This window comes from Carettochelys insculpta, chromosome 6, assembly GCF_033958435.1.
Source record: "Carettochelys insculpta isolate YL-2023 chromosome 6, ASM3395843v1, whole genome shotgun sequence".
NCBI lineage: Eukaryota > Metazoa > Chordata > Testudines > Carettochelyidae > Carettochelys > Carettochelys insculpta.
The window spans coordinates 68,940,731-68,964,232 of NC_134142.1; the positions used below are offsets into that span (position 1 = coordinate 68,940,731).

The 23,502-nt window shown below is 45.3% G+C and overlaps 1 protein-coding gene and 1 long non-coding RNA gene across 3 annotated transcripts in view; one reads left to right on the top strand and one right to left on the bottom strand.

The window, feature by feature from the left end:
- RAD51B (RAD51 paralog B) overlaps positions 1-23,502 on the bottom strand; it is a 620,032-nt gene that overhangs the window by 8,823 nt on the left and 587,707 nt on the right. The window lies entirely within an intron of this gene.
- The window catches only part of LOC142014534 (uncharacterized), a 50,369-nt gene continuing 42,810 nt past the window's right edge, over positions 15,944-23,502 (top strand). Inside the window, exons 1-2 of the long non-coding RNA XR_012645977.1 lie at positions 15,944-16,183; positions 16,684-16,766. This is a non-coding gene — a long non-coding RNA (uncharacterized LOC142014534). The remainder of the gene's footprint in view (positions 16,184-16,683; positions 16,767-23,502) is intronic.

Here is a 23,502-nt window from a genome sequence, read left to right on the forward strand (position 1 = left end):
CTTCACATAATTCCCCCTACATTTTCTCCTAATCCTCTCTAGTTATTTCTAGTAAAAAGAAATTCCCAGGCACCCAGATTTAATATGCAACATGGAACTAAAGTGGCAAAAGAACACATCTGGCAAATGAAGACAGGCAATGAACCAAAATGTTCCAAAGCAGATGAGCCTTTGGATCCACAGACTCTGGAGAGGGCAAGGGTCTGCTGTAGGAAGCACTGTATAGTGCAATAAGTTTATGAATTTAACAGAACTCTGCTGGGAAAAGTGGGGAAAAGTAAAGGTTTGCTAGCTTTAGCAACACATGGCATGGATGGGTTTGATTCATTCCGGGCCAGCGTGGCTGACGACAGGTAACAGTAAGAAGAACCAATTCAACCATTTCAGATACGTGAGCTTGTCTGAAAGCACCGATGTATGGAAAACAACTGGTTGCCTTCTGGATTAAAGAAAAGCATCAGAAGTCCCTCACAGATGAGTTGACGGGCAATTCAGAAAACTATGACATAACTGTACTTATGTTATTCCTGATCTGATAGCTGTTTGGTCATCAGGGGTGTCTGTTCTCATCTACAACACCTAGTAGTGAAAATCCATGTTACAATCACCAGGCTCCATCTATATTAGGAAAATTTTTAAAACTACTTGAATGTGAAGACTTAATATAGAATATAAGATTAGGTTTATGCAGTTCTGGTCCGCCATCAATGGACTAACAAATAGGTGGGTGACATGAAGACATCCTACTCATTATCAAGTGACTGCTAAGAAGAAGAATTATGCAGGTCTGACTTGCTTGGGTAAGTTAGCAGAGAAAGCCACAATGGTAAATGGTATGTTTTACCCTGGCACAATGTGTCTATATTAGGCATTTGGAGGGCAAATTATCTAATGTAGATGAGCCCTCAATCTGCAGCATTCTTAAAAGGTAACTGAAAGTCTCATATATACCAGTATAACACTGGCATGCATGCAGCACATACCTGTGGGATAGAGTCAGGTCAAAGCTGGCCCCAGATTCTTTTTTCAAAACCCCGACCCCAATTGAAATGTTTCCATGACACTTTTTTTTTTTTTTGGTTAAGAGTGGCAGTGGGAACAGGTTGGTTTTGTTTGCTTTTTCGCAAATAAACATTCCCCGGCAGGGTTCACCGCAACCCAAACATTCCAGTTCTGTGCTAGAGCTTGAGAGTCAGCAAGCGAAAATGAATCATTTATTTTCACTGATCAAGCAGACAGAAATAAAAAAGCACAAAGGGTGAAGAGAAAAAAGGACAATGAACAGCTCCATAAATTGTAATCATAAAGGAGTTGTTTATAACCTGAATAACTGATTGTGAGCCTGTGTCCCTTGAAAATTAATTTTGCCAACTGAGGATTTGCATGAGAAGTATTAAGTCTTAGAGACCATCTACACTTCAGCGCTGTAAACAGACCTACTGCTTGATTCCCATGCTGCTTTCCTCTGCCCTTACACACAGGAGAAGCAGGAGGGGATGGGAAATCAGAAGAAATCCCCCTCACCGCCTTCAAAGCTAGAAAATGTTTTGGAGTTGGGGAAAACCATGGAGACAAATCCCTCATTCTTGGGACAGGACAGTTTTAAAGCTATTTAGAAAGCAACAGGGTGAGTCTTTGTTCAAATCCTCTCAATAGCTTCTTTTCTAAAGAACAGGGAATTTGCTTTCAGTGTACTGCTCATCTCTTGGGTCAAGTCCATAGAAACCAGCAACCAGCACCATAAGAAAACTGAGACAGAAAGTGATAGAGACTAAGTGGGAAATTTTTCTCTAATGTAAGGAAGTCTATTGAGTTCACTACATTAAGGATGAATTCTGCCCAGAGTGGCATTTATCACGTGCGTGTGTATGCAAGTTTGTGTATACAGACACACACACACTTACTTGCTGGATCTCTCTGGAAGACTCACATACAGATAACACTACAGTAAAGGAGTTCTAAGTAAAGGCCTGTCTGGAAAGGATCGTCTGTATAGACTGATCCAGTGATAGATTAGCCTAGCAACTGCACAACGGGGTTTCTCAAAACAGTAAACAGGAAATGGTTAAGTAAGAGCAGGTGGAGCATGCTGACTGCAGGAGCAAAGCAGGAAATAGCTGAGTGTCTGAATGGATGCAAAAGAATGCTCTCCCTCTCAGCCCCTGGGCACTTGCAATACGCTCACTCCTCCTCCACTCCTCCCCTTATCTCCACCAGCCCCGAAGTCATAAAGCTTTCAAGGCAGCAAACACCTTTTGCCTGAGTAATCCGCCCTCCTCAGAATTTCAGAATCAGAGAACACTGCAAGGAGCTGCCTGGAAGGGAGAAGAGAAGGAAGATCCTCTTACTGACAAGTGATAAGTCAGAAACAGCCCGGGGCGTGTGAGAGGCCCAGCTGTGAGGAGCTAGAATGGCATCAGGGGTACAGCCTCAGGTGCTGGGGTCCCAAATGTATTTACTACAATAACGAATCAGAGAGAACCATTTCTGTAGCCCCTTTCATTCCACCGCATGCTCTTTAGCAGCCAGGCTCACTCACTGCTGAAATGCAGTTTCCTCTGGGGTAGAACACAACAGCTGTTCAGTAGCTCACAGCAACACTATTACAACCTCTCATTCCCCTCTTGCACTCAAAGTCTCCTTTGTGCTAAATCTAGCCAAGCAAATTGCTGGAATCAGTTGTCAGGTGAAAGGACTTGCTTTGGGTTACCATATTTGAATTTCAGAAAAGAGGACACCCCTGAGAGGAAATACATGTGTATCAGTATCTACTAACTTACGCTGTATTAATGTGACAAGTATCAAAGAGGTAGCCTTGTTAGCCTGAATCTTCGAGAACAACAAGAAGTCCTTTGGCACCTTATAGACTAACAGATATTTTGGAGCATAAGCTTTCGTGGGCAAAGGCCTGCTTCGTTCAAAGTCTATAAGGTGCCACAGGACTTCTTATTGTATTCACGTGTTACAGTAGATATACGTACTGTATCCCTCTTAGGGGTGTCCTTTCGTTTGAACGTTTAAATATGTTAATCCTAAACCGCGTGTCTTTTTGGCTGGGAGATCTGGAAAGCCAGCTCTACACTAAGGTTGCTAGAGAGGTATATCTGTGGTGCCAGACCTGTGCCACTGTGACTCTGCAGCAGTGACACAAAATACTGTGGCAGAAGTGGTATTTCCATTGCTGTAGCAACACCATGTTTGCAAAGGACAGCAGCTAGGTTGCTTGAAATAGTCTTCTGTTGACCTAGCTTTGTTTATACCCAGAGCTAGGTCAGCATAATGGTGGCAACGCCAGGGTGTGGAATTCTCCCTGAGTACCACTGCTCTGTTGAACTAAATTATTAATCGTGCACCAGGCCTAGAATTCAGTGTGGGTTTTGGCTCAGGAACTTGAAGGGGATCCAATACACAACACGATTCCTTGTGGAGCTCTCAGGCTCTGGGGGGGGAGTGACTGCTGCTGGACCTCTGCAGGGACTGCAGGACACATATCCCTCCTCCACCAGCCAGGTCTGCTGGCTAATGCAGATGGTTGTCATGTCTTCCATGTACATCAATCATGTAGCAATTCTGACCTGGTCTCAATGAATTAAAAGGTCCAGGGTTAGAAAGGGTTTGCAAAAAGAGTCTAAAAGTCAAGTGTAGATAAATCACCCTTACCCAGGGCCATCCCTAGGGGGGAGCAGTGTGTGGAGCAGCTTCCCCCAACCTGCCCAAAGCATGGGATACCTGGGGTGCCTGAGACACAGGGCAACCTCCCCTCTGCAAGTCCCCACCTCGGTTCTGCTCTGCCCATGCTTCACCCCCACTCCAACCCTTCCCTCCAAACCCTACCCCTGCTCTGCCCCATCCACCCCCACTCCAGCACTTCCCCCAAACTCCACCCCCACTCTGTCCCTTCTGAGCAACATGAGCTGGGGATTACTGGGGGGCCTGGCATGGGGCAGTAAAGTGGAGTGCAGCGGGCTGGGAGATGGTTGGCAGGATGGAGCTGCTGCTCCAGCTCCTGTTGCAGTGGTGAGCATGGGGAGAGGGGCAACCCCTGCTGCCATACTGCTCCAGGCCCCACCAGGTTATCCTCCAAGCCTTCCTGGGCCCAGCAGGTCCTTTCCATAGAACGGTTGAAGCAGTCACTGCACGGCCCCCCAAAGTGTGGGACCTGGGGTGGCTGCCCCGAATCATCCTGTGGATGCGACCAGCTCCACCCTGGTCTATTGGGAACCCAGGCTTTGACTTCACCAGCTTAGGCCTTGTCCACTTAAAACGTTCGCTCAACCAAAACATCCTTCTAGTGCAGTTTACACCACCAAAAATGTTCTTTTGCTAATATAGCTTGTACCTGATCCCCAAAGGGACTAAACGCTCCTGGCAAAAGCTCATTTTTGAGGTATACCTGCATCTACCCTAGGCCTTTTGCTAGTTCAGAAATGTCACAAAAATATCAAACCCTCTAATGCTCATTGCTACACTGGCAAAACTTTTAAGTATAGCTGAGCCCGACGCTTTGGCCACACTAGTCTTTTCAAACATGCTAGTCAGCACTTGCAACCCAACACCTTCTAACATCAAGCCCTTTAATCACACAAATGATGGTCTGCCAAACATTTGGCTCTGGCTCACCACAGCCCAGCAGGACCCTTGGGCAGGTTCCCTGGGTGCACACACTGCTCAAAGCAGCTGGCTGCTGGGGCCAGTGTGCATGTCTCTGTACGGCATGTGCCCCTTGGTGGGAGGGGAGCAATGGGTCCCCACATGCTGCATGTGCCCACAAGCACTGCTCTTGCAGCTCCCATTGGCTGGAAACTACGAAACCGTAAAAAAGGTGCTGGGAGTGAGGGCAGGACACGTAGTCCCCAAGTCCCCCCAAAGCATGCACTGTCCAAAGATGCTCACACTGGCCCCAGCAGCTGGCCACTTGGAGTGGCTCTGGCCAGAGCCTGCACCTGGTATCCCAGTCCCCTGCCCCAGCTCACAACCCCCTCCTGCACCCAAACTCCCTCCCTGACCCTGCTCTCCCTCCTGCAACCCAAACCCCTACTGAGAGCTCCCTCCTGTACCCGACCTCCATCCCACACCCCGTGCCCCTTCCATGAATATTGGAGAAAAGCACAGCTCCCACCCCCTGAAATGAGTAGTGCCCTCCCCCGCCTTAAATCTTAACCTAGAAAAGGGTTCTGGAGATTTCAAAGCTAGTTCATCTTTCTCAGTCTCCAGTGGGCAGCAGTCCTCGGCACAATGCCCTGCACAGCACTTACCCCCATGCTATACCCTCCCACTCCTGCCCTGTGGACAAACAGAGAACTTTGGTCACAAGAGGTGTCAGTCTGGCACCTCCCAATGCAGCTCCTCCTTGAGGCAGGTCTGACTGGCACCCTTCAGGTGCTGCATTAATTTAACACATGCTAGAGTGCACACAGGACTCAGCCCACCAGTTAGCTTGACAAGGGCACTTCCGGGGACTCAAAACTGGACAGTGACTGTTGGGAAAAATGATACCGGAGCAGTGTGAATGTGAGCAACACAGGGAGGTTAACTGAGCTTTTGCGAATTAAACAGAAATAGGGAAAAACGTGTCCCCCCCTGCTCCCTTGGCCACTGCTTGCTTCCCACCACCCTCATCCACCTCTCCTCTCTTATTCGCACACTAAGGTTGTCCAAAAAAATTACAAGAACGAAGACCCCTGACATAATTATAGTTTGCTGGGACAAAAATCACAGCCGGCAACAGTAATTTCTCTAACACTGGAGACAAACACAGGATGCAGCACAGAAAGCTAATCACTGTATTTTCACTAGGCCCTGAGTCTAATCTGTCATCAGTTGAGAGGCCACTGACTCCAGCCACACACTTGAATCTGAGCTCCTTGACCTACCCCACATTCTAGAAAAAGGCACTGGTGGAGGGATGGTTTGTTTCTATCCCTTTCTTGACCTCTGCCACAGTGATACTATAACTTCAGTGTATTGCTTATCTCTACTCTGTACTTACTATCAGACCCCCTCAAAGGCATGCTTGAAGGGGCTCAAGTGTTTGTTTTCATCTTACATGCAGAACTGGGAGTGGTGGAGTGACAGTGATTGCATTGCAAAACTGTAATTTGGGCCCGGCAACTTCAACGAGATTAATCATGAGAATGTAGTGTAGCTACCTCCTTCTAACACAATTGGTTCCCCAGCCCCTTCTGGGTGATAGGACATCTTTGTGCTTTATTTGCCTTATAATCTGCTTCTGTATAGTAGATTGGCTACAGAAACTAAGCCACTGTGCACTGGAGAGGGAAAGATGGAAGGGAATAGCAAGGGAGGCATCAGATACTAACGGGTGCTGGCCCCATGGTTGTTGATGATGATGATGAAGAATAGAACATGGACATCCAGATGTCTAAACAGTAAGAAAGAGGCAGGAGGGCACAAACCAGGACAGAGAGAAGCCAGGCAGATGGAGGAAGAGATGGTGGGTACTGACTAGGTTAAAAATAAATTGCTGGTAGAGACTACACAGGTCAGCAGGGATGGAACAAGGCTACTTATTTCAGGTTTGGTAAATATAAAATATGTACCAAATGGTTTTCAGTGAACATAGAGACCAATTTTGGGTTTGCTATGAGAGTGCAAATGGACTATACATCTGTGCAGGGGGCCAGCTCGGAATCACCAGTAAACATGTGGATATCACCATATGGCATAGTGTCAAGGCCTTTAAACTATAATACTCATGGGCCACAAGAGGGAACTGATTATGTCTATTTCCAAGCCATGCCATTGTGCTATAAGGGCATGAGTGAGCAGATGTATCCAACTTTCATATTTGTGCCCATCATCTGTAGCCTATTTGTATTATCAAGTACACAGGCTGTGCTGGAAGAGATTGACTATGAGGATTATGTTGTCCTGAGCCATGTAATGGGAAGAAACAAGGTGAGAGTTTTATGGCATCACATCTGGTGTCCTGAGACAACACACTTGAAATGACTGCCACCATGCAGCTGTGGCTGTTTGGTGTTTGTGTCAGTTCTTTTTAGGGCGTCATACATGCTATCTATGTACAGGCTGAATTCCAGTCTGAGATTCGTCACATGTGTACAACAAGTTTATGTACGGCAACTTTGTGCTGTGCATCTTTCAGTGACGGGGAGAATAGAGAGCAGAATGTGGTGTCTTGGAGTTGAAGAGAGTGACTCCCACAGGCAAGACACAGCAAAGTATGGAGATTCACTAGAATAAAAGACAGAAGATGAACACAGGTTTGCAGCCTACAGTTTATTCACCCACAAGGTTAGGGTGAGGCAAAGGAGTACGGGGTGAGTGTTACAGTTACGGAAGAGTAGGAGGTGGCAGTAGTGGAAGTTGGGGGAAGGAAAGTTTGACTAGGATTTAATGTCAAACAGGGCTAACATGGAGGCTTTACAGTGAAATTCAAATACAGGAAGTGACTAAGTAGCTGCGGGGTAGCGTTCAAGTTAGATTGGGTGGGATGATATTGGCTCTGAAGGGCTGACAGAATGATAACACTTGTTTTTTTGTCTCTAAACTGAACTATGACTGTGAAGAAATGAGCAGATGGCAGTCAGAGACTGTTCAGTCCTAAATTATACCTGCATTGAACAGACACTCTATCTGCACTAACATGGGATCAGTTTTACAGTTGTTTTCTGACTCTAACAAACCTCTATAGAGTCTGCTCTTGTGACTCAGTGGGGCTTCTTTGTGATATCTTTTGGAGCAATGTGCCGGCTAACAAAAATTATTATAAACTCCCAGGGGGTACTTTACTCTTCTGATTTTGGATAGTTTGCAGACAGGTGCAAGATAGGAACTCAGTGTGAATGACTTCTGGGTGTGGCAGGGTGTAACAAAAACTTCTCACTCTGTAGAAGACTGTGTGTATAACAGTATTTTATGGTTGGCTCCAACTACTAATGTGTCTTTACAAAACCTAAGCAATTCTGTAGCACCTTAAAGATTAACAATTTTATTTATTAGGTAATTAGATTTCATTGGTAAGACCCACTTCAGCTCATTACCTAATAAATAAAATTGTTAGTTTTTAAGGTGTTACAGGACTGCTTGCTTTTTGTGAAGCTACAGACTAACACGGCTACCCCACTGGGACCAATGTACCTGTTTGGCATGAAGGCCCTTCCCACCCCCCAAATGTTTTTGGCCTATATGCAGTTGATATTTTTATTTCCAAATTAAGACCTAAAAATTGCCCCCAAAGATCCACAACATACTCAAACATCTGTGCGCAGACAGCTCTGATATACATTAGAGTGAGACTGGTTACTGTCCAGCCTTCATTCTCCCACTCCGGATGCATGGATCCACTAAAATTATGGCATAAATACAAATTTTACAGCATATGCACTTTCAGTCAAAGATGGTATCAAAATCTGAGAACTCAAGTTTGCCAGCAAGTGTATTGGCAAGGAGGGAGAGGAAGGTGGAGGTGGCAGACAAAAAAACGTGATGGAGTAAAGTCCTTTTCATCCCTAAATGTGAGGAGTGTTTGATTATATGGTTTTTGTTTAAATCAAGGGAAGTTTGAGAACAACCCGTCACCTTGTACTTTTGTACCTGCTCAGAAAACCCCAGAATTGTTCTTGTGCACTGGGTTAGTTTAGTCTGTCTATTCCATCTTCAAAGGGGTTTTCGGGGGTAGAAGCTGAGGAAGTGTGAGAACTGTGAAAGTTAACCCTATTCTCATTAAATCTTTGTCCTCGCCGGGGCAAGCATGCAAGTGAAGAGAATAGACGATATGCATGAGCAGCTGAGCATTTGTGACCTCATGACCTTTGAGTGTTGTATTCTGGGAAATGTATTCTTCAATTGATATGCTTTTTATTCATTTGTCTTTTCCTGTCTCCTTCTGTGACACCCTTGTATTTTCTTTGGTGCTCCTATGTTGTGGTCTCAAGAAAACACAGATATCGCTGGACTGAGCATTCAGAGAAAACCTTTAATTAAATGTTTGGAAATAGCCCCCAGTAATGCACAGGGTTGGGAAAGCAAACAGAACCATGTTCATTCCTACCCAGCCGTCCTTTCTCAGCCCTGCTGTGGCTTTTGCAGCAGTGCTCCTGTTCACTCATCTCAGCTGTTCCCAAACCATTGCAATGTGAACACAGTGGTACTGGGAGGAATGTAACAACTGATCCATAGCATATTGATCCTACTGGGTGCTCGGGTGTAGTGCACGCTCAAGTTAATCAGCCAAGCATTTTATCCCACTTGCAGTCTTAGAGAATATTTCCTCGTTTGTGACCATAAGCCAAGTCTCAATGTCCGTACTGAGACAAAACCTCAACAGAATTGCACAAATTAGCCATACACGAGAGTGGAGAGAAAAAGCAGGGCCCCAGGGAGTGTTGGAGGATGGTGGAAGGGCAGGGGCAGATGCTTACTGAGCTGAGCCGGCTCTTTGTTGGGCCCTTCAAATCAGGCCTGTGCTAACACCCATTGTAGTTAATGGAAAGACTCACAGTGACATTACTGGGCTTTGGGTCATGATCTTGATCGGAATCTTTAAGGTACTCAGTGAAAGGTTCTCCCATTGGGCTCCCTATTGCAGTTGTCTTTTATTCTAAAATTTGCATCTGCAGAAAAGACTTCCTAAAGTTCATTTAGTTTTTAATGATGGTGGGAAGTCAAGGAAGATGTGTCAGTGAGTGTGAAGATGACAGATAGATCAAAGAGGGGAAAGAACACACCTCCCTTGTTCATCCACTGCCATATACACCGCTCTGTCATTGCTGATGCCTCCGGTTGAGACCATTCTGGTCCTATTGGAATGAGGTCATCGATGCAAAGAAGCATGGCACACAGTGATTACGTAACAGGAATGGACTAGTCTGGGTGTGATTTGTGGGAAAGTGTGTTTTGTTTTTCCTCGTACTGTCATAAGTGAGACTTCTGCTCCCATTTTAACAAGAGCTGGCATGAGCTAATGCAGCTGCACAGATTTTGTTTTACTTTACTTATTAAATGTTTCTGGGCACAGATTAACTTGCTTTGTTCAGATTTATTACTGTTTCACCTGCCTTGAAATGGTAGCTGCAGGCCTTCTGATGAATGGATTGGCAGGTTGAATAGTTCTGACGTTGCATTTGTATTCTCTCCTAATAGCTGTTGTGTAACTCCTTACACCAAATACCTCACAGCAAATCCCAAAAGGTATTCCTCTCTTCTCCCTGCTGCAGTAACAGAACAGGGAGAATAGTTATTTTCTTCTGTTCTATGAGGGAAGGACACCAGCAACATAAAAGTTGTGCTCAGTCCATTGTGTCATTGTGCCTTTTCAAGAGGCTGAGTTTTCATGGAGACGGTTACATTGTGTGGTGATTTTCATTATACAGGTACCAAAATTGCTTAGGCATCTCAATGGCACTGATCATGGAACTACTCAGTGAGGTTGACGGCAATGTAAAAGCCGTTCTCCCACCAGCCATGAATACCATGGGGCAGGCACTGTGACAGATCCTTGCTTCCCCAAGTCTTTGTGTTCTGCTCTCCACAAAGTCACCTCATTATCTGTCTTCCAATCCCTTCTCAAAAGTCTTCTTTGCTGTGATGACCAAATACAAAAAACTTGACACTGACGAGGCTCCTGTCATCCAGAGACTACCGCATATCCTGCTGACTAATAATCTCTCACCGTTCATTTACACTACCCTCTCTGAATCCATCTGTTGTCTCATACTTAGACTGTTCTGTGTTTGTACAGCACCTAGAACAAAGGGGTGCTGGTCCATAATTAGTACTATGGTAATACAAATAATAAATAGCAAAGTATAATAATCTCTTTTTGATTTGATTAATAATCAGGTGAAAAACAATGTTCAGCCCCTCAGATCAGACCCCGGTCTTTAATAATATTGTGGGCGCTCAAGCCAATGTTTCTGATAAATGTTCTCCACAGTGTTTTCTTGGGAACGGATGGCTTGAAGTGGGCACAAAGAGGGAAAAAGTCATGTATTTTTGAAGTTCTTTTAACTAGTTTCTCCTGTCCTTATACCAAACAGAGAAGAGGATATGTGTATACAGTATTTGTGTATATAGGATACATGTATGTGTTATTTATGTACTTTATAAATACCATCAGCATAGACAAGAAAACAGAGGAAAGAAAAAAATAAAATAAACTAGGCCTTAAATAATCTGGAGGGAGAGGCTGAAAGACAGGGGCCACAATAACTGTGAGAAGAATGCCAAAAGTTAATCCCTGGTATAATACATTGGAGGCCAGATTCACGTGGTCAGAGGAGCTGCTCTTGTAAGATTTATGTGAGTTTTTTTTCTCTGTGAACTTCAAGGTAGACCTCAACTAGTGACTGCTGCATTCCTCACAACTCCCTAGCACAACCCACTGCTGCCTTTCCAAACTGCCCTCTCATTATCCAATAGCACATTTTTTCCACAGCATTAGGTGCTTGTTTTTACATGCTTGCTGCAGTACGAGGCTTTTTTTTTCTTAAACTAACTATAAAAACACCTGCATTTTATTAAGGCTCAGGAGCAGCATTCAGCCTCTCCTTTTTCACAGATGGTGTTGCCATTAGTCAGGTTAACCCTTTGTCAGTCGTATTTGCTCTGGAGGTGAAATTTTTGAAGCCTGCATAACCTGAGTGTATGTGACAATCTACACTGATTTGGGAGGAAAGGAATCCATGTCAGTCCTGAGGCCTCTCTGCAGCCGCCAATCCAGATTAAGTAGTTTGGAGTAGCACCCTCAAAATCCCCCATTCAGTTCCCTATCTTCCCCAACCCAGAGGCATATCCAGGAGCATGGGAGGGGTGCAGAACAGCCAGTACCTAGCTTCTACCCTAGTGTCCTCTTTTGCACAGGGAGCACAGCAGAGGTTCTAGTCAAAAGTGCTCTCTGCCAGCATATGTCACTCACCAGTGCGGAATTTTCTTGCCAATCCTCCTAGTTCAACAGGGAGAGTTCCCAATTTTCGCATAGAAAATTGGAAGAAGAAATGGGAAAACTTTAATGGCTCTTCCCATTTTCTGTCCTGTAGTTTAAAGAATGTGACAATTGAAAACTTAAAAGATTTAAGACCTTCTCAGAGCGTTTATTTTATCTAGTTCTGTTTCAAGTTACACAGGAGCTATCAGATTCCAGTGTCCTAAAGTGATTTTTAAGTGTTCCCCTTTCTTCCCCACCCACTATAAAAATTAACAGAGAGGAAGCCACTATAAAAATTAAGTCTTCATATCTCTGATATGCCAGTATGTTTGCTTGTACAAAGGCAAGTGTGGACTGTGGTGTGTTTCACAAGCAATCCCATAGCACCTTAAAGACTAACAAATTATTTATTAGCTTTTGTGGGTAAGACCCACTTCATCAAATTGGTGCATATAATTAAAATCCAGGGGTTATATAGCAGGAATTGGGAAAGGAAGGAGAAGGGGAAAAAGGCGGGGTGGAAGAGTCACCTATCATTATTAGCACGAGTGGAAGAAGTTAAAAAAATAAGTGTTTAGTGAAGCTACATACCCTCTGAGACTGTGGTACGTTTGATATCCATTAAAGAAATGTCCACATTCTCAGAAGTTTCTAGGGTCACTGATTAGCCACTCATAGGTAGTTCTGATGATGTACTGTTTCTGATTTGTGTCTTCACGAGAGATGGTGCCTGGAGAGTTGCATGTCTAGCATTTTGGAAACCATTTCAGCTACTCTAGTGTTCTTGGTCATTGAGCTCATTGATAAATCATCATCATCATTATCTTAACAGGGCCTGATCCAGTAAAGTCATATGTCTTTAATTCCATAAAGACAGAAAGAATTCCATAAATTATAGTGCCTTGTTCCCTGGGGCTCTGCAACTTGTGGCAGCAGCTCCTGCTGCAGGGGAGCTCCCCTGTGGAGCAGTTGCCTCATTCCCCAGCACCCTATGGTGGCAGCCCCCACTGCCAGCAAGCTCTGTCATGGGGCCGTTGCCTTGTTCCCTGGTGCCCTACACTTAGGGGAGGCAGCTCCCACTGACAGGACGCCCCTGCACAGGTCAGCTCTCTCATTCCCTGGCCTCCCACGCCTCAGTGAGGCAGCTCCTGCTTCATTTTCTGGTCACCCCTGCTGGGAGGCTTTGGAACACCCCCACCACCAGGGGTTCTGGAACTCCCATCCTCCATTCCCCTTTGTCCCAGGTGGAGACATTGGAGGCTGCAAACCCTCCCATCCCTGGTGCCTCACCCTGGAGCAGCAGCCGCCATCATCAAGGAGCCCTGACGTGGGACAGCAGCCCCTCTACCATCTCTGGAGGCAAGTGTCCCATATTTGCCATAGGGCAGTGTGGTCACCCCACCTAAGATAACAAATAAGCAATCAAGTAGCACTTTAAAGACTAACAAAATAATTTATTAGTTGATTGAGCTTTTGTGGGGCAGACCCACTTCCACTCATCATCTAATAAATCATTTTGTTCATCTTTAAAGTGCTACATCGCTACTGGTTTGTTTCGTTAGAATACAGACTCACACAGCTACGTCTCTGCTACTATCTAAGATAGACAGAATTTTATTTTGTTTATATGCTGATTTGGTCATTTACATTAATTCACACCTAGAGCCAAATACGCAAAAATCTGCACCGAAAAACTGTGCCTACAAAATACACATACATATCCACTATGAATAGTCTCAGAGGGGTAGCTGTGTTAGTCTGTAGCTTCATAAACAACATCATGTAGACCCTCAAGAGACTAATGTAAATATGTGTTAGAATGTGCATACCAACTCTTTAAAGCTTGGTCTATACTAGGGAAATAAGTCAATTTCAGATATGCAACCCTAGCTACAGCAGGGATTCCCAGCCTACGGGCTGGGACCCAAACATGGGTCACGACTAGATTTGTTAAGGGTCGCCAGGAGCACGGAGCTGCATGTGGCTCTTAAAGGAGCCATTTGCAGTTCCTCAACGCTGCCACTTCCAGAAGCTCTCTCTATCAATTGATAAGCAATTATGCATTACAAAGACAGCTTCTCCACCTTTGATATTCATAGCCATCCCAATCAAGCCACCTCACAGACTTTTGCAGTAAGTAATTTTCATCCCCCTTTCCCTGCTTTTGCCCTGCTTCTGTTCTATGGAGCTGATTTGTCATTTTCATTTTTTGTTTGTATCTCTCCCCAGCCTCTGAGTGTGACCCCCAGCCTGAGTGTGACTCCGCCATCCTGAGTGTAATCAGCCCAGCCCCTAAATGTAACTGCCCCCCAGTCCCTCCAACCTCTGAGTGTGGGGTTTAAGCTGGGGGAACTGGTGGTGAGCAGTTTGGGGATGAGGATTTTCTCCCACTACAACTCAGATCATCTATAATAATACAATAATAATTAACTATAATAAAAGTAGTATTATGTTATTGTTATTATTAATGCATTTTCCCTTTTCCTATGAAATTACTACTACAAATATATGAACATGAGCGGACGCAATCTTATATTCTTGCTGCAGTTGCAAAATTAGCTAGTTATGGCACTGCTCCTCCATTTTTGAATTGCCTTGGGTCACTAAGTCTTCCTGATTTGTTAAAATGGGCCCGTCTGGCAAAGATTGGGAACCACTGAGCTACAGCATTTTCTAGAATTGACTTACTTCCCTAGTGTAGTCTGAGCCTCTTTAGTCTCACATCGAAGTTCCTTACTCAGTGCAATAGCATGGAGTACAGGGGTTTACGGCCGAGCCCAAGGAGCTCGATTTTGCTGTGTCTTCGCCAGACATGCAAAACTGAACTCTAGAAAATCGACTGCAGTGCGCCAATCTTCCGGTAAGTATAGATGTGCCCTTAGGCTATGGCTATACTAGTATTTCCTCTTTTGAAAGAGGCATGCAAACAAGGTGCAGATTTACATATCTTGCAACTCACTTGCATATTCTTCTTTTGAAAGAGCTTTTTTCAAAAGAAGAAAAGCAGTGTAGATGCGGCTCTTTCAAAAGTAATCCCCATTTTCGAAAAAACCCTTCTTCCTATTTCTTTTTTTAGGAAGAAGGGTTCTTTCGAAGATGGGGTTTACTTTTGAAAGAGGCACGTCTATGCTTCTTATCTTCTTTTGAAAGAAGAATATGCAAATGAGGTACCAGATATGTAAATCTGTGCCTCATCTGCATTTTCAACTTCCCTCCTTTACACGCCTCGTTGAGGAATGCTAGTATAGGCATAGCCTTAGAGTTTGCTCAAAGACAAGTTGAGAATGCAGGATTAGCAGGCACAATTTTAAGAAGGGGGAATTTTCAATATCTGGGTCATGATCCACGAGTGCCTCATTTTCAATGCAGTATAAATACATACAAATTAGAAATTTAAACCACTTTCTGAAATGTATGTAAATAACCTTTCAACATTCTTTTTAAAGTAAATCTGTATAAATCTAACATTCAGTTGAGTTTAAACAATTTTACTGGCAGAGAAACTGTTTATATCACATTTGCTCATAAACTGTGGTTTGGAAAGATTATCTGAGATACCAAATTGGAGAATTATATGGCATTACCACTAATTTACACACAAATGTAAATTGAATTCCTCATGCAGTGTATGAAGCTGTATTACACATTTTAACTTATTAACTCAGTGTTTATATAGCCACCTAAACAGATTTGTTTTCCTTCACAGTCATTTTCAAAGAGTCCCTTAATCAGATGCACAACCAGAGATATAAACCACGGGCTGGCATAGGTCTGAAGGAGACTCATGGTCATGCTTCACAGGTGGCCCATATAACATGTACTTTATCATTCTGATGTTATATTTGTTGAGAAATGAGGCATTCTCTGGAATACCTGGAAAAATGCAACATTTCTTGAGTTCATTTCTTCTAGTGTTGCCAGGCATCCCGTTTCTAACTGAAACATTTGATTGAAAAAGGCCTCTGGTGGCTCCGGTCAGCACTGCTGGCTGGGCCATTAAAAGTCCAGTCAGCTGCACAGAGGAGCTAAAGCAGGCTCCCTGCCTGCTCTGGCTCCATGTGGATCCTGAAAGTTATAGGCACGTCCAGCTTCTAGACATAGGGGCCACCAAGGGTCTCCACATGCTACCTCTATCTGGAGCACCATGCGCACAGCTTCCATGGGCTGGGAACTGTGACCAGCGGGACGTGAGGAGGCGGCACCGAGCTGCAGGCAGTACACAGAGCCCATAGGAACCAGAAGGACATACCAGCTACTTCCTGGGAGCTGTCTGAGGTAAGTGCTGCCGGAAGCCGGTACCCCTCACCTTCTCTCACCCCCCAATTTCCTGTCCCAGCCCCGAGCCCCCTCCACCCTTCCAACACCCTCAACCTCAGCCTGGAGCACCCTCTTGTACACAAATCCTCATCTCTAGCTTCACCCCAGAGCCTGCACTCACAGGCAGAGCCCGCACTCCTGCACCCCAAGCTCATGCACCAGCCCAGTGAAAATGAGTGATGGTTAAGGAAAGCAAGCAATGGCGAAAGGGAGAGTGAGTGAGGTCTGGACCTCACAAGGGGCTGAGCAGGGCAAGTGTGTTTGGTTTTGTGAAATTGGAAAGTTGGGATTCTTAATTTCTTCATGGGCGCTGCGGAAACATTTCCCGACACAGGTATCATATAGTTAGAGTTAGTATCTTTTTATCATAGAATCTAGCAATGGAAAAGCCTTATAGCATTCGATCTAATCTCTTTCCTGACATTACACAAGTGTTTCCTATCCTATGTCTGGTACAGGTTTGTCTAATTTGAAGGTCTCAAGAGATCATGCTTCCATCACCTCCTTTGGGACATTATTCCATAGTTTAATGGCATTAAAGGTAAGCAAATTTTCTTTTTCTTAATCTGATGCCATTACTCTTATGCCACTTAACCTCTTCTCTTAAAATCTATACACAGGAATGCTCTACTATTTAATTAAAATCCATCAAGTGGAACTGTGGTCTCATTGCAATCACTATTAACCACTGGCTAGAATTTACTTTCCCTTTGCCTTACAAAATACTTGCACGTCTACCGCATCTTTCATCAGAAGAAAGCAATGTTCTTTAGAAACATTAAGTCTCATGTCATGATTTGAGTTAGGTGTTAGCTATATGTTATATATGACTACACAGAGTTATGGAGAAGTCGATATATGGCTTGAACTAGGTCATAGAGTGAGTCAGTGGCATCAGCTGGAACACAATGCACAAAGTCCCCATGCCCAGTTCCCGCTGTAAATACATGTCCTGAAAACGTCAGACCTTTGTCATGTGGTATATGGTTTGGCCAAATCTGATTTGCGCTGCTCACATTCTTGAAAAATGACTAACGACCATTCAAGTTAATTAAAAAAGAAAGAAAATCTGAAAAGTTGTATCTGTTTCTTCTGCAGTTTCCCCTTTGAGGCTGACTTTAAAAAACACAATAGATATTGGCAAGCTCAAATAAACTAAAATAGGGAAAAAACCAACCAGCATATCTTGAGTGATTACTCAGCTGGGGTCCATTGACAGGAAATGCAGCTGTGTGACTAATAGGCCTGACTTTCTCTTGGCTTCCTTCCCTCTTCTCCAAGTTCTTGTTTACAGCCCTGCCCTGATGCGGACAAACGCACATGCACATAGCGTCTTTGCAAGAGGCAACGGCAGTAAATCTTACCAAGATTGAGGACTGTATCCCCCACCTATTCTTTTCAGCCTTCCAGGCTCTTGACTCACACACTATATCTTCCCCTGCTCTGCTCAGCACGTGTCTAGCAGGTCTTTGGTCGTGCGGGAGGGGAAGGAGTATGTGAACCACATTTATAACATTTAACTCTGGAACTCATAAAGGAAGGGCTAATTCCAGCTAGGAATCCAGGGGCCTCCTCAGATTTATGCCTTTTTTTTTTTAATGGCCATTGTGCACTCATAATCCATGGTGACTTTGCTGTAAGCACAAACTCTTGTGAGACTTGATAGTGTGTTCCCATGGAAAATGTAGCTTAAAGTGTTTACATTTGGTCTAGGTTGCAGGTGAGCACTAGTGTGCTTCTGTGGGAAAGAGATGGGTCAGAAACTGAACAACAGTTTAGAACTCTCTTGAACTTTGGGGGGAGGGGAGATCTGGATCTCAGTATACCGTACGAGCAGGCCTTTGTCTTTGCAATGTGCTGAACTAACACCCTGGCCGTGCTGTTTAACAGTAAGTTACAAGAGTGCCTCTGATACCGAAGGGTAAACAAGTGGGATCCTGCTGTCTTGTCAGAAAGAAATGGGAGCTGCATGTGTTAAAGGACTTCACTATTAGGGCCTGCAAGGAGTGAAGCCATGTAATGGAGAGCATGTGTGAGGTAACTGAGTCTGCCAGCTTGCCATGCTACTCTCTAAATCCAGCCAATTATTTCTGAACAGTTTGCTCACTGGTGTGGGGGGTGGGGGACTGCACTGTTGTGAACAGAACTTTACGTGCAAGTAAGAGGCTAACTGGTGTAATCTTAACCCGATTGAAGTCAATGGGAGTTTTGCGACTGACTTCAGTGGGGCTTTTATTCAAGGACTCTGTCTGTTTGCCTTACCAATGAGAATTAGCCCACTGACTTCACTGGGTGTCATATGGCAGCCCTTGACCAGGGCACCCTCTTGTATTAAACTGCAGCACAAGCAACGTGGCTGCCTCAGTTTCCCCTTCAGTGTTTTCCTGAAAATAGTGCAAAAGGTTTTTCTTTAGGAGCTCATTTATTACACAACAAAGTTATTCTTCCAAAGAGTTCACATACAGCTCCAGCATCTCTCACCCCACCCACCTCTCACATACCCCAGCGTGCAAATCTCTCTGGCTCTCCCACTCAGAAGTACAGCAGGCATCTCCCTCTGTCGCTCTCAGCCTTCCCTTTTAGCCCACTTCTGCCTTCTGTGGCCTGGGTTCTCTGCTTCAGGAAAGTCAGCAAGCCTGCCTCTTCCTCTGCTGGCTTCCTGGCAATTCCTCCATCTAACCATCTTCTGCTTCCTGCTGGTCCCCCCTCCAGGGCACCACACTGTAGCTTTTTCAGTCTCTCTCCTGCGCTGAGAAAACTCTCACCTTCCCTTTCCTGTCCACCATCAGGGACCACTAAGGCAGCTCTCACCTGCTGCTGCTTTCTGACTGACTGCATAAGCACTCTAAGGCACCTCTGATTCTCCTGGTCTCCCTCACACATCATTGGGCCCATGTTTTAAGCCCAGTCTGGATGAGCTGCTGAGTCAAAAGTGTACTGGCCTTTCCCCTCTTCTCCCTTTTCCTGAATGAGTTAAAAAAGCAGGATTTTGCTCGAAGTCTGACGACTGTATGTAGCAAGACAGCTTATCAAATGGTGGTGGATTTTGGAGACTGGAAAGCAAATGAAAGCACTCAAGGAACTGCTCTTCAGAGAGCATTAGTTCCAAGGAATCCAGAACAAGAGGCAGGGCTCACTGTATTTTTACCATGCAAATTCATTGTGTGCCTCTCTTCACTTTGGGAAGCAGAAAGAACATTGGTTAAAAGGGCTATTGTTGAGGGGCTAAATTAAAGAAGGTAGGTGGAACACTTGGTAAGCTTTGGATGGAGGCTGCTAGAGAAATGTAGAGTGTTATTAAAATCTCGCAAAGTTGTACTGCTGTTCTTCAGAGGGACAAACTGGGTGGCTTATGGCACAAAACGGAAACGCCAATAATTGCTGCACACATAAAGCCACCATTTCCCTTTAATTTCAACTGCACGTACAGGCATCCACAGGCTCACCAACAGCACAGGGAGGAGGGTGGGGCAGTTGTCCCTAGGCCCAGCATTTCAAAGGGACCTGGGGCTTCAACTGCCTCCGCTGCTACTTTGGCAGTGACAGTGGCCAGAGCTCCAGTCCCCTTTGAACTGCTATGGCAATGCTGCTCCGGCTTGCATGCAGCTTGGGGAGAGCTGGGGGGAAGCAGTGACGTGATCTGGGCAGTGCTGACAGATGACTGTTCCTGGCCCCGCCTCTTACAGGGCGCGGGGCTGGGCCCACCTTGCCCCAGGGCGGCAGTTGGCACTGCTGGACATCCATGAAGTATTCTGGGATCGCTGAGGATAAAAGATATTATACACAGGAGCAAGTTAATATAGCCTACCTGATCTGAATAGAAACTCCCATCGTCCTTTAATTTCTTCTTGGACTTGTTGATCTAAGCAGACTGCAACTGCAGGTCTCTCTAGGGTTGCCAAGCATCTGGTTTCTGCCTAGCTGGAAAGGAACCTTGGTAGCTCAGATCAGCACCACTGACCAGGACAGTAAAAGTCAAATGGCAGTGCAGTGGGGTAAACAAGCTGCCTGCTCAGCTCCATGCAGCTCCTGAAATCTCTAACTGGCTCCCACACACAGGCATGGACAGTCACAAGGGCTCTGAGTACTGTCCCCATCACAAGCACCAAGTCTGTAGGTGGCATTGGCATAGGAGCTGCCTGAGGTAAGCACTGTTCAGCTGGAGCCCGCACCCCATACTTCTGCCCAACCCTTGCCCCAGCCGTGTCTCCCACATGTGCCGAACCCCTTGACTCCAGCCCAGAGCCCCCTCCTACGCCCCAAACCTCTTCTCCTCAGCCTCACTGCAGAGCCTACTCCCCCAGCCTCAGTCCTCACCTCCCCACGCCCTTCCCCAGCCCACAGCCCCTTCCCACACATTCTGTGGGATCATGGCAGACTGTTTTCGGAAAAGCTGGCAGAATGAAAATCCGAGGATGGGAACAATTACAGTGCACACTAGAGCAGGAGTGTGCAAAGTAGGGGGCAGACCCCCACGAAGGGACATGAAATTTAATAAGGCGCGCACAGTACGATCAGCTGCTGGGTCTCAGGCTCTTCCACTTCATTAAAATGTTGCAATATGTTACTGTTTTTATGTCTGTGTTTCACATTTATACACCGATTAATAAAGATTTTACATTCTACCTACTTATTTTCTTACACGTGCCAAAAGGGGTTTATTTTTCATATGAACATAATCAAAATTTCTGTCAGGTTGGATTACATTAGCTAGGTTGGGGGACCCTGCTAATCGCATAGATGAAAAGTGGGGCCTGACGTAAAAAGTTTGCTCACCCCTGCATTAGAGTGTGCCTGTTTTCACCAAGTAGTCATGTTCCACTACACTCTGATGGTCAACATGTGGCTGCCAGCATTTTGGCTATATTAACATAGTTCTGAACTCAGATTCATGAGTTCCATGTGCTGAAACCCACTGGACAGTAGAAAGAGTTTTTCTAGGACTTCAGACCCACCCTGCTTTCATTTTCTACTCCCACACACCCTCTTCCCTAAAATGCCTCTCCCCATCTTTAACTTAAGGAATTCAAACAGAAGCAATTTAACCCGCATGTTAACACCTCCACATTTCTCCCATATAATATGAGGTGCACTTTAAGACCATTTGTTGATTTGTTTCCATCCCTGCTCTAAAATCCTGATTACTGAATTAAGCAGAAATAAAAACGAAAAACCAAAACAACAGAAAACCTCACTGAGTTGCCTTCTGGTCAAAATGGGGATATCAGGACTACTGGAGATAATTTTAGCTGTCCTCTACATATATTGCTTTGGCCAGGAGTTGAACCCAGTCTCATGTGTGGGAGGCAGGAATTTTGCCACTGAGCAACCAACACTCTAATTTTAGTTTTTCTGCAGCTGCACTGAAAGCAGCATTAGCACGAGGCCTAAATGAGGTACCTGTGCCTTTGATTTGCTGTTGATCTTGTGAGAGTTGTTTACTTTCTCCGAGCCAAAGGCATCCTCAGTGTGACTCCAGTGACTTACATGGGGGATGAGTGAGCTCCCGTACCTCAGTTTCCCCACATGTAGCACAGGCACAGTAATACTCTGCCATCTCATGGGTGGATGTGAGGGTTCACTGATGTTTGTGAAGACCTTTGAAATCCTGGGATGAAAGGTGCAATATTAGTGCCAAGTTATCTACGCCACTCCTCCATTTTTAGTGACACTCCCTTGCTGTGCTGCTCCTGTACCTCACATTCCTGAATTAAGCTTGCTTGAGGGATTTTATCCCATTTTAGTTTAAAATCATTATTTGCTTCCTTAGAAAAGATGCTGGAATGCACCTTTAAACATTGCACATTTCTAATGTCCAGAGAGCTTGGACCTGAGGCAATTACCTTCACCAGACCCTCCTCCACAGTTCTCTAGTACATATAGAGATGAAGATTAGAACTGTCTACGTGAATCTTTTGGATGGGTAGATGTGTCTCCCCACCCTTTGGCCATACTAATCACTGGATGTATTTCAGCATTTTGCAGACTAGGGCTACATCTACATGAAAGGCTTTTCCCAGCAAAACTAGGCTTTTTTCAGGAAAAACTGTGGAGCGTCTACATGCAAAATGCGCTTTGTCACCAGTTTGTCGAGAAAACCCAGCACATCCGCTGGCAGCTTTATACCTCTCCCCGTTCAGGTGTAACACCTCTCTCAACAGTCTTCTGTAAAAAAGCAGTCATGTAGATGCTCCGGGGCCCTTTTGTCGACAGGCAGGGCTTCCGGTTCACCAGGCAGCCCTGTTTGCAGAGCTTCCGGTCAGCGGTTCTGTTGAGAGAGGACTAGGCAGTCTGGCTGCTCTCTGTTGACAGAGCGGATTGCTCTTTCCATCTGCTTTTATGTGTAGACGCAATCTGCCACCAGAAGTTTTGCTGGGAAATCCCTTCCAACAGTGACGTCTGTTGACAGAGGCTTCTTGTGTAGACATGGCTAGGTTGTTCTAAACTAAGGAAATCATTGTGCTTGGGCTGTGCTATTGCAAAGGGTGCAAAAGAGAATTTTTGAGTCCATTCCAGCAAGGCATTGTCCAGTGCAGAACACTTGAGTTCTAAATGCTGATACCCTTGGTAGCCTTGCAACAGGGTGACCATATCTTCCTGTCCCAAATACAGGACAGGGAGATATGGAGGGGAGGGGCGGCTCCACCAAGCCCCAGGGAGCTGGAGAGGAGGAGGCAGCCATCAGCCCTCCCCAGGAACCACAAGGAAGGGTCAGCTGCCACCCTCCCCCCTCAGCCCTGGGGAAGCTGCAGCCGCCAGTGCTCCCCGAGCCCTGGGGAAGCAGCAGGGACATGGCAGCCACCCAGGCTCCCTCACTTTGCCGAGGCTCAGAGAACTCCTGCACCTGCACAGCTGCTTGCAGAAGAGGTCGGCTGCGGGGAGGGCCCAAATCCAGGACAATTAGTCCCTTTTAAAAAATAAGTCGGGATGCCTTTTTGGCATCCCAAATACGGGACAGACAGTCACCCTAATTTGTGAACATAACCCCTTTCAGTTTCCTCAGTTCAGAAGGGGGAGAACAATAGTCTCCTATTTCACAGGGGTTCTGTCATCTTCATTTCTTCAGCGTTTCAACAACATTTTGCTCGTGCGAAGTGTTACTTAGGATGCATTTTACTATTTCATTGCAAATGGGAAGAGATATGATGGTCTGGAATTCCTGATGTGCTGCTATACTCGGCAATTAGTAAGAGCTAGTGCACATTTCTGCTATCTTTTATACTAGTTAATTACACAGCATAAGCAGAATTCATGTACAGCCTTCCCCTGCTGCTGCC